This window comes from Palaemon carinicauda, unplaced genomic scaffold (genome assembly GCF_036898095.1).
Source record: "Palaemon carinicauda isolate YSFRI2023 unplaced genomic scaffold, ASM3689809v2 scaffold141, whole genome shotgun sequence".
NCBI classification, from domain to species: Eukaryota; Metazoa; Arthropoda; class Malacostraca; order Decapoda; family Palaemonidae; genus Palaemon; species Palaemon carinicauda.
In genome coordinates this window covers 89,103-109,582 of record NW_027168938.1, presented here as the reverse complement: position 1 = coordinate 109,582, position 20,480 = coordinate 89,103, and the positions used below count along the sequence as shown (strand labels likewise).

General features: G+C 38.8%; 1 long non-coding RNA gene across 2 annotated transcripts in view; it reads right to left on the bottom strand.

The window, feature by feature from the left end:
• Positions 1-1,186: 1,186 nt before the first annotated feature.
• Positions 1,187-20,480, bottom strand: part of LOC137635561 (uncharacterized) — a 45,871-nt gene continuing 26,577 nt past the window's right edge. Inside the window, exons 3-5 of one of the 2 annotated variants that reach the window (XR_011042718.1) lie at positions 11,268-11,365; positions 7,945-8,055; positions 1,187-1,393 (exon numbers count right to left, since the gene is read on the bottom strand). This is a non-coding gene — a long non-coding RNA (uncharacterized lncRNA). Of the gene's footprint in view, positions 1,394-7,944; positions 11,366-20,480 lie in introns of both variants that reach the window. The other variant, XR_011042717.1, reaches the window with a different exon arrangement.

Below are 20,480 nucleotides of genomic sequence, written 5' to 3'. Positions count from 1 at the left end.
CTGACATAAGTCTTTTTATAGTTTATTTATGTAATATCTGTTTTGATGTTAACGTTTTTAAAAGATTTTAATTGTTCATTACTTTTCATATTGTTTATTAACTTAATTTTTTTACTTGCTGGGGTATTTTTCCCTGTTGGAGCCCTTAGGCTTATAACATCTTTCTTTTCCAACTAGGGTTATAGCTTAGCTAGTAATAATTATCATGTGGCAGTGTGACGTCAGCAACATAATCCTAAGGAGGTTGGCAATCCTTGGACGTTGATGCGCACCGTTTGGAGTTTTACTGCTGTAGTGTGTGAAGCAGAAGGATGATTTCCTTCAGTGTCTTTCTGTTTCTGGAAAGGTGCTTGGGCCTTGCCTCTCCCTGGGAACTTAACCCTTTTACCCCCAGGCTCTTTGGAAATTTCCAACCCTTGACCCCCAAGGGGTTATTTTTTCCCCACCACATTTTGCAGTATATTTTTTTTAAATTGCAGTATATTTTTTTTAAATTGCTCTAACAGCCTTAATTTTTGTCATAGAGAGGTCAGGTTGGTCTCATTCTCTTGGAAAATGTCTGAATTTTCTCAAAAAATTATCAAAAATATGAAAAAAAAAATTTATAGCATTTTTTTGCAAGGACGTACCGGTACGTCCACGGGGGTAAAGGGATGAGTTTTGTGAAATGTACCAGTACGTCCTTTGGGGGTAAAAGGGTTAACACACACTCCATGATAGTACGACCAGGTGATATCTCTTCCCAGTTGCGTCGTCACCACTGGACTGAACGACTTTCAAGAACAAGTTCAAGTGCCAACACACACTCCATGATAGTATGACCAGGTGAAATCTCTTCCCAGTTGCATCGTCACCCATTGGACTGAACGACTTTCAAGAACAAGTTCAAGTGCCAACACACACTCCATGATAGTATAACCAGGTGATATCTCTTCCCAGTTGCATCGTCACCACTGGACTGAAGGACTTTCAAGAACAAGTTCAAGTGCCTTGTTCACTTCTGCTGTTAAATCTTTGTGTTGGTGTACTGGGACTGGGTTGATATGATAAACAGAGAGAAGCATCTCTTGTGTTTGCCCTTTAAACACACATGGATGCTTACCCCTCTCATTGTCATCCAAAGTCGAGGGACTCTTCTTGAAATGAATTATTGGCAATTTTGTCTGACTAAAAGGTGATTTTTTATAAAGAACTCTGGTTTTTATGGCTAAGAAAAACAGATTATTTTAATTTTCTTTATTAACTTACATCCAGGCTTTTTGTATGTCAACTAATATATAACTTACCACCTTTAACAGGAAGGCTTCTTTGGGAAGAAAAAAAAACGGCAGAAGACTTCATTCCACTACACGGGGACCTTGGCAAAGCCGTGAAGTTCATCAACAGGAACCACCTGGAAGAGAAGAAACGACATTGAAGAAAACCCCAAAAATAACTCGAAGTTTTATTCCAGCTGTTACCAAGTTGTGGAATGATCTTCCTAATTGAATAGTTGAATCAGTAGAACTTCAAAAGTTTAAAGTTGGAATGCTTTTTTGTTGACCAGGCGGACATGAGTCTTTTTATAGTTTATATATGACATATTTGTTTTTTATGTTAATAGTTTATATACGACATATCTCTTTTGACATTACTTGCTTTAGAATGATTTATTGTTAATTTGCTCTCCATTTGTTTGTTTCCTTATTTCTCACTGGGCTATTTTTCCCTATTGGAGCCCCTGGGCTTATAGCATCTTGCTTTTCCAATTAGGGTTGTAGCTTGGATAATAATAATAAGGCTTCAGTTGCATCATAACATGTATCATCATAACATATTTGTATTGTAATGGAAATTTATTTCATTCATAAATCATTGCTTCTGTAGTTAAACACTTCTGAAATTGTAATAATAATCCCTTTAACATGACCCAAAAATCAATTAAAGTTACTAACAATTTGTCCTGATAACCGAGGGTCTTGCAAAACGTCTGTAAAAAGTCATTTCTTTAAAGCAGCTGAAGATAGTTTGATAATCATTTTTAAGCCTGAACAAAAATATATTAGTATGATGAAAAATATCAAACATGAAATTTTTTTTCATGTTACAAAACTGATAAAAAAATAAAAAAGCCAGAATAAAACCGTTAAACCAAGATACAAGCTTTGATTTTGCGGACCAAATAGCTGGAAAAACCACAACTTTTCAAGGTAAAACAGAGAAAACAAGAATACTAAAAATCTTTCTAAACAGAAATTAACTACAAAATCTGTAAAACTGGAATACCAAAAAAAAAAAAAAAAAAAAACTACTAAGACAAAACTGTTACGTGGAAAACCAAAAAAACTCACTTTTCAAAAAGGAAAACTAAAAAGTGAATCTGGGAAAACCAGAACAAAGAAAGGTAGAATAGAAATTAACGAACGAAAACAAAGTGTAAAACTGGAATACTAAATATTCAAGGTAAAACAATTTAATTCTGGTTAATGTTTAAAACAGAAAACTCAAGGTAAAACAGACAGAAAACAACTAAAACAAGTAAAAGGTAACAAAGTTCTCTGTTTAAAACAGAAAACTAAAACATGTTTTTAAAACAAAAAACTTTTTAAAACAGAGAACTAAAACATGGAGTGTAACTCCAAGGTTAAACAAACCCGTTTATGAAACAGAAAACTGAACCATGGTAAAAAAACAAACCCGTTTATAAAACAGAAAACTAAACCATGGTAAAAAACAAACCCGTTTATAAAACAGAAAACTAAACCATGGTAAAAAACAAACCCGTTTATAAAACAGAAAATAAACCGAGAACTAAAACATGTTTTTAAAACTCCAAGGTTAAACAAACCCGTTTATAAAACAAAACTAAACCATGGTAAAACACAAATTAACAAACCCGTTTATAAAACAGAAAACTAAACCATGGTAAAAAACAAACCCGTTTATAAAACAGAAAATAAACCATGGTAAACAGAGAACTAAAACATGTTTTTAAAACTCCAAGGTTAAACAAACCCGTTTATAAAACAAAACTAAACCATGGTAAAACACAAATTAACAAACCCGTTTATAAAACAGAAAACTAAACCATGGTAAAACAAAAATTAACAAACCCGTTTATAAAACAAAACTAAACCATGGTAAAACAATTAACAAACCCGTTTATAAAACAGAAAACTAAACCATGATAAAACAATCTAAAAAATAAAACAGAAAACAACTTGTTTTCTGATGAACTACTAAAACGAACAGAAAACTAAAACAAATTCAAGGTTAGGAAAACCAACTTCTTGAAAACTGAACACTAAAACAAGTTGAAACAGACAGAAAACAACTAAAACAAGTTTAAGGTTAGGAAAATAAAAACTAAACTGAAAAATAAACTCCAAGGTTAGGAAACAACCCTGTTTAAAACAGAAAACTAAAACTCCAAGGTTAGGAAACAAACCTGTTTAGGAAACAACCCTATTTAAAACAAAACTAAAACTCAACAGAAAAATAAAACTCCAAGGTTAGGAAACAACCCTGTTTAAAACAGAAAACTAAAACTCCAAGGTTAGGAAACAAACCTGTTTAAAACAGCAAACTAAAACTCAACAGAAAAATAAAACTCCAAGGTTAGGAAACAACCCTGTTTAAAACAGAAAACTAAAACTCCAAGGTTAGGAAACAACCCTGTTTAAAACAGAAAACTAAAAAAATAAAACTCCAAGGTTAGGAAACAACCCTGTTTAAAACAGAAAACTAAAAAAATAATTTTAAAACAGAAAACTAAAACTCCAAGGTTAGGAAACAACCCTGTTTAAAACAAAAAACTAAAAAAATAAGTTTAAAACTGAAAACTAAAACTCCAAGGTTAGGAAACAACCCTGTTTGAAACAGAAAACTAAAAAAATAAGTTTAAAACAGAAAACTAAAACTCCAAGGTTAAGAACAACCCTGTTTAAAACAGAAAACTAAAAAAATATGGAGTTTTTTTATTTCAGGCAAAACAAACTAAAACAATAACAATGATTTTACAAGGTCAGAAAAAAATATACGACTAATAAATTCAAATTTCAAATTCAAATTCAAATTCTTTATTTCAGCTGTAGAGCCATATACAAAATATTACAATAAAATTAATAGTTATATACAAATATATTAGGAGTAAAACAAAAGGTCTAAACACAGAAAATGTGTTGAGACCACTCTTTAAAAACTAATGATTTTTTAAAACTATCACTGTTAAAAATTGCACAAATTAAGTGGTTTTTTGAACTCTTTGCTCTCTGAAACAAACTTACAATACATTTTCTCACTAATTCATCAAATGTTGGTATTCCTAAAGAAACAAAGTGTCCACTTACTCTCGAAAACCTTTCTATTCCCATCAGGTACCTAAAAGAGTCATTGTAACATATCTTAAGTTTTCGTAGGGTTTCCTTTTTACATTTCATTGCCAGAGGCATACAATACAGGGAAGTACAGAAAGATCTGAACAAATGTACTTTTGCCTCATCATTGCACATATGAAAGTTCCTCAGCAGCATATTGCCTCGCAAGCATTGCCCTCGATAGAGTGATGCAATATGGTCATCGTCCTTTAGATTGTCATTAATATTCATGCCAAGATATTTACATGACTTAACGACTTCCAACCTGACGTCATTAATATAGAGTGACGGTTCACTAAATGATAAAAAATTACAGGGTTTTATTACAAGAACTTTGGTCTTGTCAGGATTGGCTTCAAGATAATGGTACTTCAAATATTCCATACTTTTATCTATGAGTATTTGCAACGCTTTTAAAGATGGGGCTAAAAGTATTATATCATCTGCATAAAAGATATGATTCACCTTAACCTCTCCCACTGTGCAACCACCTTCCCTGCTGAGGACCTTTGTACTTAAGTCATCCACATATACGGCAAACAGAAGTGCTGATAGAACACTACCCTGTCTAATACCACAACTGGGTTTAAAAGGAGAGGAAAGACTATTACCCCACATTACTCTAAAGTCCTGAGTTTTGTACCAGTACTGCAGCAGTGCTATAATGTAAAATGGCACATGTCTTCTCTTTAAAATTTGAAATAATCTTTCATGACACACTTTATCGAAAGCCTTGGACATATCCATTGCGCATACAAAAACTGGTGTGTTTTTTGACCTATAAAACTGGCATGTTTGTTTAAAAAGAAAAAGGGCCATATCAGTGCTGTGTTTAGTTTTATAAGCAAATTGATTATCGGAAGTTGTTAACAAGTCTTTGCATCTCTGTAGGATGATGCATTCAAATAGCTTAGAAATAATAGAGGCAAGGGCTATTGGACGATAGTTATTCTTATCAGAGAGAGACTTATGGTGATCTTTAACTAAATTCAGAATTTTTATTTCAGTCAGATTTTTTGATACGAAGTGATGTCTACACAAACAAGTGAACAAAAGTGACAGATGCACATGAAGAGTTGGATGGGCATATCGTAAGTGATTCCCTGTGATTCCATCAAGGCCCGGGGCACTATTTAACGAAAGGGATTTTAAAGCATCTTGAACGTCTTTAACGGAAACAATTGGTATGGTGCTTTCTTCATCTTCATTTTCCATCGATAAAGACATTTTTGGATGGTTCGTGCCTTCCATAATATGAGCATAATGATTCTTCCAACCTTCTGCTATGTTTGACTCTCCCCTTATTCCATCAATACTAACCGGTAGTTTAGTAGTTTTCTTTCTTATTTTGTTTATTGTTTTCCAAGGATTTCTCCTGCTCATATCTCTAGCGATTTTTTCCTTTGTTGTTTTGTTTACCGTGTTCTTGCAGACTTTGAGTGCCTTTTTAAAATTTCGTTTAGACAGGACCATCTCATCGTATTGCACACCCGATCTCGGCATTCCCATTTCCTTCCATAATAAATACTTTTGTCTGGCTGTAACGTGGTGTAATTTGACGTTTTCATTCCAGCCTGGTATTCCATGACTTTTATATACCTTTCCGGTATTTTTTGTATCCCCACTCTTAATCAATGCATCAACAAGATCGACAGCAAATGTTTCAATTAGAAATACATGGTTTCTGTCTCTGCATCCCCTTGTTCTACAGACAATTGCCTCAACTGGAAGCTCTATTTCTTTTAGTGTCTTCTCGCTTCGAACTTTATATTCATCATTATTTCTAACCTCGTAAGTTATTCTCCGATTATTGGTCCCTGCTACTCTGTATGCTGAAAAATCTTGTACACAAAGTTTAAAACCCAGAGGCTTATGGTCTGAGCCTATCTCCTCGTAAAAAACCTTAAAACATCGAAGTGCACTCAAGAGGGAGTCAGGGCACACGACATGGTCCAGCCACCTCGTGTGACCCGTAGCATCGCTTACCCACGTATGGGTATCCTGTGGTAATGAGGTGATGTCGGCTGCACAGCAGTCGTATTCATCACACCACCCAAATAATTCTGCACCAAATTCGGATGAAATGTGAGCGTTAAAATCCCCCACAGCAATAACATGATCATTCTGATGTTCTTCAAATAGACATTTAATTTTCCCTAATTTATTTAAGTATTCCTCAGTATTAGAACCGTTATAATAGGGCATATAACAATTGATAACCCTTATCGTACTACCACCAAGACTAATATCTATACATAAAAAGCGTTCGTCTCTTGTGGGTATTTTCCTGACATACGGAGAGATCTCCTCATGAACTAAAAAAGCTAGTCCCCCATATGGCCTTCCTCTCACCAGAGCTTGACTTAGGTCTACTGGTGATGACGATATGGAATCAAAGTTGCTATCAATATTGTTTAAAAAGTTACTCTCCTGTTGTGGCAAAAATGTTTCTTGTAATGCTATTATCTTATAGTTATTACATAAATTCTTTACAACGTGGACATTTTTCCTGACAGATCTACAGTTAAAAGTTGCTATATTAATTGCAGCCATGATTAATTTCTTTTTTCGTACCATTTCCTTACCATTACGCCTTTTGGCCAATTAACAGACTGGAAAAGGTTAGTTACTTTACACTTTTCAATGCTCTCGATTGATATTTTAAAGGAAACATAATTGTCATGTTTCGCTTGGAGTTTCTGACATTGAACTGAATTTTTACCAGATACATTTATGACATGGATTTTCAATTCATCTTCATTTACAAGAGGGCTTAACCTAGACACAAAAAGAGAAATATTGGTGAGAGGTTCAGCTGCCAGTAGACCGGTACCCTCATTGGTTCCTATCACTGCAGGTTTTCTTCTTAATAACTTGGTTGAGGTGGCCAAACCGGGGTGTGAAACTCCAGATGGTCCGTTTTCGTTTCTCCTCTGCATCTGCCTTCGCACTTTTCTCCGCTGCCATGGCTGGAGCTCCCATTCATTCAAAGATGTTGATGATGTCGTGGAGGCTAGATCCTCATCTGAATCATTCTGTAGCGTGACATCCCGAGTAACCGTTTTATTACTCGTGCCCTCCCCAGTATACAGTTCAGCAGTTCCTTTAGAAGCTTCGCCAGATGTAAATTTGTCAGTGTTTTTAAAGACTTCTGTATAAAATCAGAAATCAATTAAAAAGACCAAAAAATTCAAACCGGATAAAATCCAACAATACTGGGTCCAACAGTCGACAACTAAAAAATACTAAACATTTTCGATGGCAAAAAGTTGACTACTAAAAGTTTTGAAATAATAAAATATTCAAATTAAGAATGAAAAAAAGTGACCTGATGCAATCAAGACTAAGAACAAGCCATTAAGTCCAAGTTAAGAGAGAAAACTGTAAAAAGAGAGTGCGGATAAGAGTCATTGAGGAAGACAGTCATAGGCTTTTTGATTACTGACGAATCACTTGACATTCGAACCATCAAAGGACAACGGGATGATAGCGAAGAATTAAATTTCTTCGTAGTAGTGTGTAAAAGAAAAGAATAAAAAAAGATTAAATAAATGACCGTGAAGCTTATCATTTAAACTACTGTACTCACCAAAAACAGCTTTTGTAACGAATCAATATTGGTGATTTGTGACCAAGTAGAAGCAAAGTCCTTATCCTCTGTTTATCATCTTCAAATCAAGCTCCGTTTTCTTCAACACCTCTGTAGGGGAAGATTTAACAGAGTAGCATATATCATTAAAGTCAAAGTTCATTTAACATGTACAAAGCCAGTTAGAGAGCCTATTTTCCAAAAACAAAATTATGAACTAATTTCTTACATTATGCAAAGCTAAGAAAAAGTAATCTAAGGTCTCCATAGTCCCTTATTTTATTAAAAAAATAATCGGTACTTTAAAGGGATAAAAACGTAAATTAGAAAAAATAAATGGTGTACTCTGCTATCCCCAAAAATTTATTTCAAATTACAACTAAATATCCACATATCCTATTATCCACTGCATAGAATATTAAATTTATTGAAATAAGGGTAAAAAAAGAAATTTATATAAAGTTTTTAAAAGTAATATGTATTTTTCCTAGCTATATGAACCTGAAATATCTTTAGCAATCTTTAAAATAGAGAGATTCAAGGATTGGTTTGTTGAAATTCACCCTAAAACCAAACTGGTTATTCCTTTATCTTCCCTGGAAATGTTAGTCTGCATCATGTGGATGAATAAACTGTACAAGATTGGTAGGTAGTCAAAGGAGGGATACTTTTCCCCTATGGAGAGTCCGGAATAATACAGTATATTTGCTGTATCATAAATGGGTTGGTGTATATTCCACTATCTTCCCCCTTGCCTAAAGAGGATCTCTTGAAGCTAAAAAATGGTGTTCAGAAGTGTAAACTTACAGGCATCAAGTTAGTTCCATCAAGTGATAATTCGATCACTTCGTCCCCCAAGAGAAGGTAAAGAAAACATTGAGAAGAGCCAGTCATTTTACCTTTCATTCCAGACTTGCATCCATGCATTACCATAGATAATATGCTTCCAGTCCCGTGTGGGAGATGGGCTGGCTATGCAACTACATGAGCAGCCAAGCACAAAAGTGACGTATTTGTGGGCATACACCTGGTGGCAGAAGACCGTGAAGGTTGTTTAGCATTTGCATACTGTATTTCAACACCTGGCTGACTGGGAGATTCCTCTTTAAAGGCAAGGCAGGGTCTATGGCCATGACTTCATGAGCCCTGGTTTTAGCTGGTACCCCAACACTCAGAAATCAAGGTGTACGCTTTACAGGTAATCTTAAGAAGCCATGAGAGATCGTGTTCCTTGGCAGCTCTTTCTTGGCTCTACAAGTGCTTAAGCAACGCAAAACCCTAACAGAACGGATAATGGAGAATAATCACTGGGGTCACCTCACCTACCCCCTCTATCACAGGAGACACTGGTACTGGGAACACAGTGGGTGAGCTACCAGCTCCCTTAAACTACCTGCCACACCCTAGGAGGTCCAAGCCTCATTGTTAGCCATCTGCACAACAACATACGTGTTTCTCACCCTTCTAAAGGGTGCGACAATCACTGGGGGGAACCCCACACACCACCAGAACCCTAAAAACACGCCAATGGAAATCGCAGGATACTCCCATGGACGGAGCCCAGGGCATATACACAAAAGCAGTCAAACTCGATGAGGGAAAGAAAGAGGTAAAAGACTTCATCGTTATGTTCTTGGGCGTCGCCAAAACAGACACCGCATAAGACTTGGCTCTCATTTTCCTCTTTAAAACGTAAGCCTGCAAACACAGTGTGTGAATCAACAGCTAGTTTTGCCATAAACTGGTTGTAGCATCCACCCTTTCCATTCATCACAGACACCAACAGCCAGCATTTACTTTCTGTAAAAAAGAAAATGAAAAAGATAAAAGCCCTTGTTCATGGAGCAACAGTAAGTCAATACTCATTGCGGCCAAATCCAAAAGTGAAAGGCTTCCAACTGGCAGACAGGTGAGGCTACTCATTGTGCCTGCATACTTAGACCTTTCCTTATTTTAAAGGGCTAAAGGCTTGTACTGTATATGCACAGGAACTACTATTATAATTGAAATTAAATACTAGTTTATGGTAAAGAGTAATTGAAGTCAGATTGATACCATCCATTGCTTTACAAAGAACAACTGAAGTAAGAAATTATACCATTTCTTCTTTGCCCATCTTAGTGCAATTTCCAGGTGAGAACAAACTGGTTAAATTATTGTTATACCTGCTGAGTAATTCAACAATGATAATGTTTAATAAAATAGGTATTCAGTATATTGTCCCTGTATCAAGGAAAACTTTTTAACAATTATTATTATTACTACCTAACCTACAACCCAAGCTGGGAAAACAGGATCCTATAAGCCAACAGGCTCCAAAAGAGAAAAGAGCCCAGTGAGAAAAGGAAATAAAGAAACATAGAACAGTGTGCGTGAATGTACCCTCAAGCAAGAGAACTCTTATCCAAGACAGAGCAAGACCATAGTACAGAGGCTTTAGCACTACCCAGTCTAAAGAACAATGGTTCGATTTTGGAGTGTCCTAGAAAAGCTGCTTACCATAGCTTAAGTCTCTCTTTTACACTTACTATATGGAAACTAGCACTGAACAATTACAGTGGAGTAGTTAACCCCTTGAGTGAAGAATTTTTCAGTTACCTTAGTGTTGTCAGGTGGTAAAGGAAAAAGGATAATGTGTAAAGAATAGGCCAGACTGTTAGTGTACAGTATGTGTAGGCAAAGGAAAATGAGTAATAACCATATGGGGTTCCAATGTTATTACAGTACTATCTGGCCAGTCAAAGGACTCAATAACTCTTTAGTAGTAGTACCTCAGCAGGTGGCTGGTGCCTTGGCCATCCAACCTACCTACCCACTTTTATACAAATACGACATTCAAAAGACTGGTCTATGTAAACATCTACAAACCTACAATTGGCACAAAGGGACGATTGCTGTGGCCTGATTGGTAACGTATCTGCCTGGTGTTTGCCAGTCGGGGGTTCGAGTCCCGCTCAGACTCGTTAGTGCCATTAGTGTCTGCAACCTTACCATCCTTGTGAGCTAAGGTTGGGGGGTTTGGGGGAGCCTATAGGTCTATCTGCTGAGTCATCAGCAGCCACTGCCTGGTCCTCCCTGGTCCTAGCTTGGGTGGAGAGGAGGCTTGGGCGCTGATCATATAATATATGGTCAGTCTCTAGGGCATTGTCCTGATTGCTAGCGCAATGTCACTGTTCCTTGCCTCTGCCATTCATGAGCGACCTTTAAACCTTTAAATCATGCAATAGTGCGTCTGTACTCAGTGGAGTCGAACACAAAAGTGAAAAGCTCTCGACAGTTGATGCTACTCGCCTGCGTTCACCGCCTGTCATCAATTACTGCACCTTGTTAACAAATTCAATGACTTCCAGTTCTGAAGACATGTTCCCCCTATGAGAAAATATAAATCCTGATTCGGGCGTTCTCGACGCCCTTCGCCAATCTATGGAAGAAAAATATCGATTAGTTTTGAACTGGCAATGCACACCTAAAATAAATAAAAATTAATCTCTTATTTTATTAATATTCAGGGTAGATACTAATCGTTTAACAGAAGTAAGGTACAGTATTTTCATATGAAATCAAGAGGATACTACATTTATAAAAAATTTAATAACCAATTAAGATAAAAAATAAAAAAATCTTTTAATCATTTGTATTTTTCCTAACCTAATATGAGTATGATATGAGCTAAGCTAGAATGGCCATTAAGCTTTCAATGAGGTAAACAGACCTTGTGGGATGGTTAAGGTGAATAGTGCAACTTGAAAGATTTGTTCCAATAAATAACACAACCCTTCAACATTATAATAGGAGACTCATCCTTATAATGTGCAAATGCATAATAACAGATATAAAATAATGAAATTACAGTAAATACAGTATGTCATTTTTCTAAGTTGTTTTGATGATGTTTTTCAGTATCAAGATTTGACTAAGCCTCACCTCGAATTGGTCAATCAAAATTCAGATATAATTGAATCACCTGTTTTCTGGGTCGACCTGTGGCAGCCGGTGAAAAGGGGTCCTTCTAATACACTTTTCTGATAAAATCTTCCAAAAAGAAGATTTTATCAGAAAAGTGTATTAGAAGGACCCCTTTTCACTGGGCGCCACAGGTCTCTCCCCAGAAATAGATTTTTCCTTCGTCAAAATCCCTTTTATAGTGTTTTCATTTCCATCATTAAAACTTCAGTTCATTTCAAATAAACTCATTTCAGTCATGGCCGACATTTATGAGGGGTTTAAACTGACTTAAAAAATTCACTCGAATATCCTCGTAGAAAAAATCACTTTACCAGTTTATTTCAAATAAAGAAAATCCTCGTTACAGTCATGGCTGACATTTGAGTACTACAAGCCTTATTTCACATAATTCAGAAACAATGACATTTTTACATAACCACGTTGTTCTTCCAAGAGAAGTCAAGTGTCCTAAGTGTGTTAAGCCTGGAGGTATACGTTCAGACTGACACTAACAGCACTGTCACGCAAAAGTCCGTAAACCCAAAACTGTAAGACGCATGGCGCAACTTGGGGCTTCCCCAACGGCTGGCCGTTCCGGTGCCGTTACTGACCGTCAAACGGAAACACCAGACTCCGACTGATAGGGTAGGACAATAAGGCATCCTAGATCAGCTTGATAATAATAATACAGGAGTTATGTAATTATGATACGTTAGATAATGATTACACGGCTGACGTGTGCAGAGCATGCATGTACCTCTTGCTTAACCCTTTTACCCCCAAAGGACGTACTGGTACGTTTCACAAAACTCATCCCTTTACCCCCATGGACGTAGTGGTACGTCCTTGCAAAAAACTGCTATTTACATTTTTTTTTTTGCATATTTTTGATAACTTTATGCGAAACTTCAGGCATTTTCCAAAAGAATGAGACCAACCCGACCTCTCTATGATGAAAATTAAGGCTGTTAGAGCAATTTAAAAAATAAATATTGCAAAATGTGCTTGAAAATGAAAAAAAAAAATGCCTGGGGGTTAAGGGTTGGAAAGTTCCAAATAGCCTGGGGGTAAAAGGGTTAAACAGAGGAGTGATGAGATTCTGTTTATTTGCAAGTGAATCGAGCCACGGCAGAGCAAAAACATTTGGTGTGTGTAAATAGATTATAGGTAGTCATAATACAGCACTTTGATAGAGACCTACGCAGATGGCGTGCACAACATATCCATGTAACGCTTACCAGAATACACGAGCAACGCAATAATGTTTATTGGTAATAAACATGAAAAACTATTTTTTTTCTTTGGTCTTCTTGTTTTGTTTTATGTTGTTACCTTCCATAAAGCCATTGTTTTCCGATAACCACCGCCCTACATACCCCTACACTAATGGGGGTCCCCTGGTGGGAATCGGGATTATGGGTGGTGGCAAAGGAAAACTAGGTATGTGCGGAAGATAACAGCAGAATAAAACAAAATTCCAAGAAAAATAACAGAAAAAAAATGTTTTTTTCATGTAAAACTAACAAGGCGAAGCAACACCAACAGAGTGACTGCGGCAGAGGGGCCTCTCTCGAGCACAGTTTTCTATATCGGCCCGATTTCTAAACGACGATTTAGAAAACTGGCTAAAGAGAAGGATGTGCAATTTGCCACCACTCAAATGGATTTTGCTTCGCCGTGGGTAGTTTTGCTTGCAATAAACATCATCTGACTGCTCCTGTACTCTGGCAAGCGGTACATAGATGTGCTATGCACGCCAACCACTTGGGTAGCTATCAAAGTATTATAATTACTTATAATCTATATCACATACCTGAAATGGATTTCACTCCGCCGTGGCTCGCTCCGCTCCAAATAAAGATTACCTCAATGATCCTTTGTTCTGGCAAGCAGTACACAAATCGCTACCTCATTGCAAGAGGGTCGTAACTCCAAATTCCTGATTTTTCAGGAGACGCATTTGAAAGTTGCTAAGTCCTATGAATTTGATCATGTTTCACAAATCTTCTTAGTGCCATCTCTCGGCCGCTAATTCACCTAGATTTACGACTCTTTTACCAAAAGATGCAGAATCAATTTAGCAATCTTGTACACCATATAACTCAAAACTAGCAAATTTGGAGTTACGACCCTCTTGCAATGAGGTAGCGAAATGTGCTATGCACGCCAGCCGTGTGGGTCATAAATGTATCATAATCACCTACAACCTGTACTATTATTATAAAGCTGACCTAAGATGCCATACTGTTCCACCCTATCAGTCGAAATCTGCCGTTTCCGGACGACGGGCAGCAACAGCACCGGAACGGCCAGCCATTGGGGAAGCCCCAAATTTTCCCGTACACGTTTTAGTTTTGGGGTTACATGTACGTCCTATTGCGTGACACTGCCGGTAGCGTCCACCCGAACGCAGACTGCAAGGCTTGACACACTTAGGACCCTTGACTTCTCTTGTAAGAATATCATGATTATGTAAAAATGTCAATGTTTCTGAATTATTATGTAAAATAAGGCTTGTTGTACTCAAATGTCAGCTATGACTGTAGAGGAATTTTGATTTGAAATAAAATTGCAAAGTAAATTTTTTCTGAAGATTTTTGACTGAATTTTTTAATGAGATTTTGAGTTTTTTATTAGGATTTTTTACAGAATTTTTTATGATGATTTTTGACTGAAATTTTTAGAGGATTTTTGACTGAAATTTTTAGAGGATTTTTGACTGAAATTTTTATAGAGGATTTTTGACTGAAATTTTTAGAAGAATTTTGACTTGAAATAAACAAGCAGTGATTTTTTTAAAGACTTTCATGAAAAAAAAAAAAAAAAATTTTAATAGAAATACTGTATATTTAAATTTTGATGGCACAATTCAAGGTAAAGTTTAGTCAAATTGTCACATAAAGAAGACATGGAAAACATCAATAAAGAATTTAGAAAAAATTTATAATCACCATAATTAGATTATTTTTATTTTTTCGCTGCGGCAGAGCACCCCTCTCCGCAGCCAGTTTTCTAAAACGTCGTATAGAAATCGGGCCGATATAGAAAACTTTGCTCGAGAGGGCTAACTCTGCCGCGGACGCACTGTTGTTATTTTACTCTCCTAGTTCAGCCTGACAAAAAACAACAAATTTAAAATAATTTGTATTTTTCCTAACTATACAAATCTGGAGCTCTTTACATAGGTGTATTACTTCAGCAATAGCTGAAACTAGCCATTAAAGCTTTTTGGAGGTGTAACTAGGCTCTGCTAGTTAACGGAGGGAGGTAGCACTATACAAACCTGGAACTCTTTACATAGGAATATTACTTCGGCAATAGCTGAAACTAGCCATTAAAGCCTTTTGGAGGTGTAACTACCCTTTGCTAGTTAGCGGAGGGAGGTAGTGGGAGTAGACCAACCACCCAGCTCACACCAGAGCTAGTAAACAACAGTCACTTTGCAATTCCGGCAGGACTTCCGGGGGAAGGTGACGGCGGGACCAGTATGCGTAAAGAGTTTCAGGTTTGTATGGTCAGGAATAATACATATTCTAAATTTGTCATATGTTCCGGCACTATATACAAACCTCACACTCTTTACATTGGACACTCACCCTATGGTGGATGGAAGTCCTAAATCCAACTGGCTGAAGGCTCCCTGGGTGACAAACTGTGCTTCGCATGAGCTGATCAGAGAGCGCCCTAAGACCTCATAATCACTATAGGATGACAGTCAGGGCAATCTGTGCTATGTGTAGAATTTAGCATTGTGACTTGACCAGGTAAGCGTAATTTTGGAGCGAAGCTCCCCACTTAACCTAGACATTGCCTGACCACCTCGCATGGAGAATAGGGACATAAATACATAAACATATATCAGGCTACACAAAGGGCATGATACACACCTGCAGTCAGAGGAAGAAAGCTTGTAGAGTTCCTCGGATGTTTGACCCCAAGAGCGGGGAGAGTGAAATATGAAATGGCCAGTCACTCGTGCATTCATCCTAGACTTACTCGTGGGTAACATCTGCCCACAACCAACTGCTACTTGACCTACAAGGGAGCTGAGGTGTTATTGACCACATTTTGTGCAGTCACCATAGGACTTAAAGTACAGTAAATGTGTTCAGGTTCCTGTGGGCAATGTCCTGCAGGTAGTGGGCGGTGAATGTTATATGCCTTTTCCACACGTCCGCTTGTTAAACCTGCGTCTAGAAATAAATTCTTCTTGAACGCCAGGGATGTGCCGACACCCCTGAAGTCGTGATCACAGGGATGACGACTGGGAGGTGAGGAGCCTGGTTGTATGGCTCTCTCGCTTACCAGTCTGATCCAGTAATCTTCCTCTTGGTCCTCCCCATGCTCATTAAAAACCTGCTGATCTGAGGGTGGACTCTGGAGGTATTTTTCAAGTATTTCCTCAGTGCCCTCACAGGGCAGAGTAACAGTTGGTCTGGGTCATCTGTCACAGAACTGAGACTCTTAATCTAAAAAACTTAAATATGAAACCCAGTGTCACTTGCCCCCATCCCCTTGAATGGGCGATATCATAAGACAGATCATGTCGCTGGCTGACTTTCTCGGCAGAGGCCAGGGCTAGGAGAAATTATATTTTCATAATAAAATAAATTTTTGAACATACTTACCTGGTAGTTATATATATATATATATATATATATATATATATATATATATATATATATATATATATATATATATATATATATCTTAGTCTCTGACGTCATGCAGAATTTAAAAACTCGCGGCAATTGCCGATTGGGTAGCCAGGTGTACCACCAGTGCACCCTCTACCAAGGTCCCTGGAACCATTTCAACTATTCCTCAGATTTTCCATGCCCTTAGGTCTCTAGAGGGGAGGAGGGTGGGAATTAAATTATATATAGCTACCAGGTAAGTATGTTCAAAAATTTATTTTATTATGAAAATATAATTTCTAAACATCTGACTTACCTGGTAGTTATATATATAGCTGATTGACACCTTTGGTGGAGGGTCAGAGACAGCCAACATTGTTGGAATTTACCTAAGAGTTAATAAACAAGCTTAAGGGTTCGTACCTGATAAGGAAGCTGACTTTTATGATACTAGTCATTAGTCCGCTTTCCTTATGAGACCCAGCGATCCACCCAAGAGGCTGAAGACTTCTAGGAGCTGTCAAAATGGTGTATAACCTCTGTGACAGGACCTCCTCCAATACCCTTGTTCCGGGTGCTCCCAAGGAACAAACTGACCACCTGACAATAAATCAATGATTGAGAAAGACTGCGTCCAATCTCCACAAACAACCATAAAAATACAACAGTTCCAAGGGAAGAAAAAGGGTATTAGGTTACGGGAATGTAGTGGTAGATCCTTCCCCCACTACTGCACTCACTGCTACGAATGGTCCCAGGGTGTAGCAGTCCTCATAAATTCTGTACACGTTTCAAATAGTGTGAGGCGAACACAGATTTGCTCCTCCAGAAAGTCATGTCCATGATGCTCTGCAAAGACCTATTCTGCTTGAAGGCTACAGACGTTGCCACAGCTCTAACCTCATGTGCCATGACCTTCAAAAGCTCGAGGTCTGTCTCACTACAATGAGAATGAGCCTCCCTTATTAAAAGCCTGATGAAGAAGGATAGCGCATTCTTAGACATCTGTAGCAAAGGTTTCTTGACTGAGCACCAAAGTGCTTCCGACTTGCCCCATAAATTCTTCGTTCTTTCCAGGTAGAACTTCAGGGGTCTTACTGGACACAGGACCTTCTCTAATTCCTCTCCAACCAAATCCGAAAGGTTCGGAATCTCAAAAGCCTTGGGCCAGGGTTGTGAAGGGCGTTCGTTCTTAGCAAGAAAACCTAGCTGTAAGGAGCAGATAGCTTTGTTATCTCTAAAGCCCACAATTTTGTTGAAGGCATGAATTTCACTGGCCCTTTTTGCTGTCGCCAAACTGACCAAAAAGAGTCTTCATGGTGAGATCCTTAAACGAGGCTGAATGTAAAGATTCAAACCTGCTACTCATTAGGAACTTCAGAACTATGTCTAGATTCCAAGCTGGCGATTCCTAATATCGTTCCTTAGTCGTTTCAAAGGATTTGAGAGGGTCCTGGAGATCTTTTTTTATTGGACAGGTCCAAATCCCTATGCCTGAAGACGGCCACTAACATGCTCCTGTATCCCTTAATACAGGATCTGGATGCTAATCTGGCCAGGGGGAAAAGAAAATAGTTTTTCCCTGGTCCTTCTTGGATTGCATCCAGTCCCCCATCATCTTTAAGGCTCTCTTAGATGAGCGAGACAACACCACCTTCATAAAAAGTGATTCCTTTGCAGCCTTCCCAAGCGTAAACTCTAAAGGCAGGGAACGCGGAGCAGCAGGAACAAAATTATCCAGAAACACTTCGGAAAAAACTCTCATGAGTTTCTTTAAATCCGCCAATGAATGTTGGTTCTTTGGGTCCTCTTCTTCCGACACCTCCTCTAAGGGATAACTAGGGGAAAGGTGACAAGTCGTCATTCCCTTCTTCTGACAGGTCTCGTATCGAAGTAGAGACGTCCTGCTTCCTTGGAGTCAACTCCTTTTTATCCTGACTTCTGGCGTCATGGCGTCCAATATCATGACGCCTGGCGTCACGGTGTTCCAAACCTTGACGCTCGGAGCAATGACGTCCGCGATCTCAACGTTCGGTTTCATGACGTCCGAGGTTTTGACGCTCGGTGTCCCGACGTCCAATTTCTTAACACTTGGCGTCCCAACTTCTTGACGCTCAGCGTCATGAATTCCACCTTCCCGACGCTTGGCCTGATGTTCAACCTCTCGACGCTTAGCTTTCTGACGCTTGGCGTCAAGGCGTGAAGATTCTTGACGCTTGGCGTCAAGGCGTGAAGATTCTTGACGCTCGGCGTCTTGGCGAGCAACTCTCTTCTTGTCTGTGGGCTGGTAGACCTTCATGAGGGAGGAGAATTTCTGCTGCATATCTTGCAGTACACTTAAATTCGGAGCAACTTGCTGCTGTGGACAAACAGAAGACGCTGCTTCCTCAACTAGTTCTCCCTCCACGTCACTCAAGGAAACCGCAGAACGTTCAGGAGACGAGTACCAATCCGAAGGGGGAGGAGGAGCATGTACAGAGGTCATGCCAGCCTCCGATAACTGTTTATTTCCAACCGATAGGGATGGCCGCCTGACATCTTCCAACTTCCTTTTATCTCCTACCGAAGTAGATGGCCGCTTGGCAGGAGAACTTTAGTCAGAGCAGGAAGGAAAACGCTCCAATAGCTGCAACCTGGCGCCTGAGGCGTCATGACACGACGCTACTCAACAACGGAAATCTTCCTCTTGAGAGGTCTCGATGTAAGACGCCAGCCCCGTCTGGGTGCTGCGTCATCCGACGAAGAAGAAAACACTTTTACCTCGCCTTTCCCATGGCGAGGGCGAGCGTCCTGGGAAGCGTCAACAGGTACGCTCGAGGGGACGACTGCTCGGGAGCTAACGCCTCTCGCCTTCCCGGCGACATTCCTTCTCCCAGGGGTTGGGAGCTTGGAAGAGGTCTAGGGCTAGGAGAACGACAGGTCCGAGCAGCCGCACCCTCCACTGCACTGACACTTGCACTCTTTAACTCTTTCACATCGGACCATAATTTAGTCCTATCTGCTGCAAGCGACTCCACTCTCTTGCCCAGGGCTTGAATGGCCACCATCATGTCCTTAAGAGTTGGTTCATTAGCTTTAACAGTAGTGGGATCTGGAACTACCACTACAGGGGAAGGATCAATAGGTTCGTTATCACGGGGAGGGGAACAAGTCCTAGAAGAACGAGACAAACTTTAACTTCTCCTGATCCTATCCCTTTCAAGCTTATGAGTGTAGCAGTCATACTCCAACCACTCACTCTCAGTCAGAATTACACTTTCATCACAACGATCATCCAACTCGCAACATTTACCACTACATTTCACACAAATGGAGTGGAGATCTACAGAGGCTTTAGCAAGCCGGGTCTTACAACCTCTCACACACCTTCTAATACTCGAAGAAGAGTCAGACATTATGAAAAAATCGAAAGAGATCAAAACAAGTAAAGGTCAAAACAACAATATCTAATCGGGCCAAGAAAATAACAAATAATAAAATTCAAAACGAGCGAAAGCCAAAGCCAAAGTGTACTTCACCAAAATAACTGCAAATAACACAGGCTACAGCGAGCGAAATTCCAACGATGTCACCGGTGAGGCGGCAGGGAAGATCTGAGGAATAGTTGGAATGGTTCCAGGTACTTGGGTAGAGGGTGCACAGGTGGTACACCTGGCTACCCAATCGGCGATTGCCGCGAGTTTTGAAATTCTGCCGTGACGTAAGGGACTAAGCTATATACAGTACGTATATAACTACCAGGTAAGTATGTTTAAAAATACAAATTACTCCAAAAACTTATGATTTGTTCCTACGCGAATACAAACCCTCGTTCTTTAATATGACAAATTCGAAGATAATTTGTATTTTTCCTAACCATACAAACCTTAGCTATTTACAAAGGGTTATTACTTTTAGCGTAGCTGAAATGGCGAGCCATTAGAATTTAACGAGGGTGTATTACCCCCGCGCTAG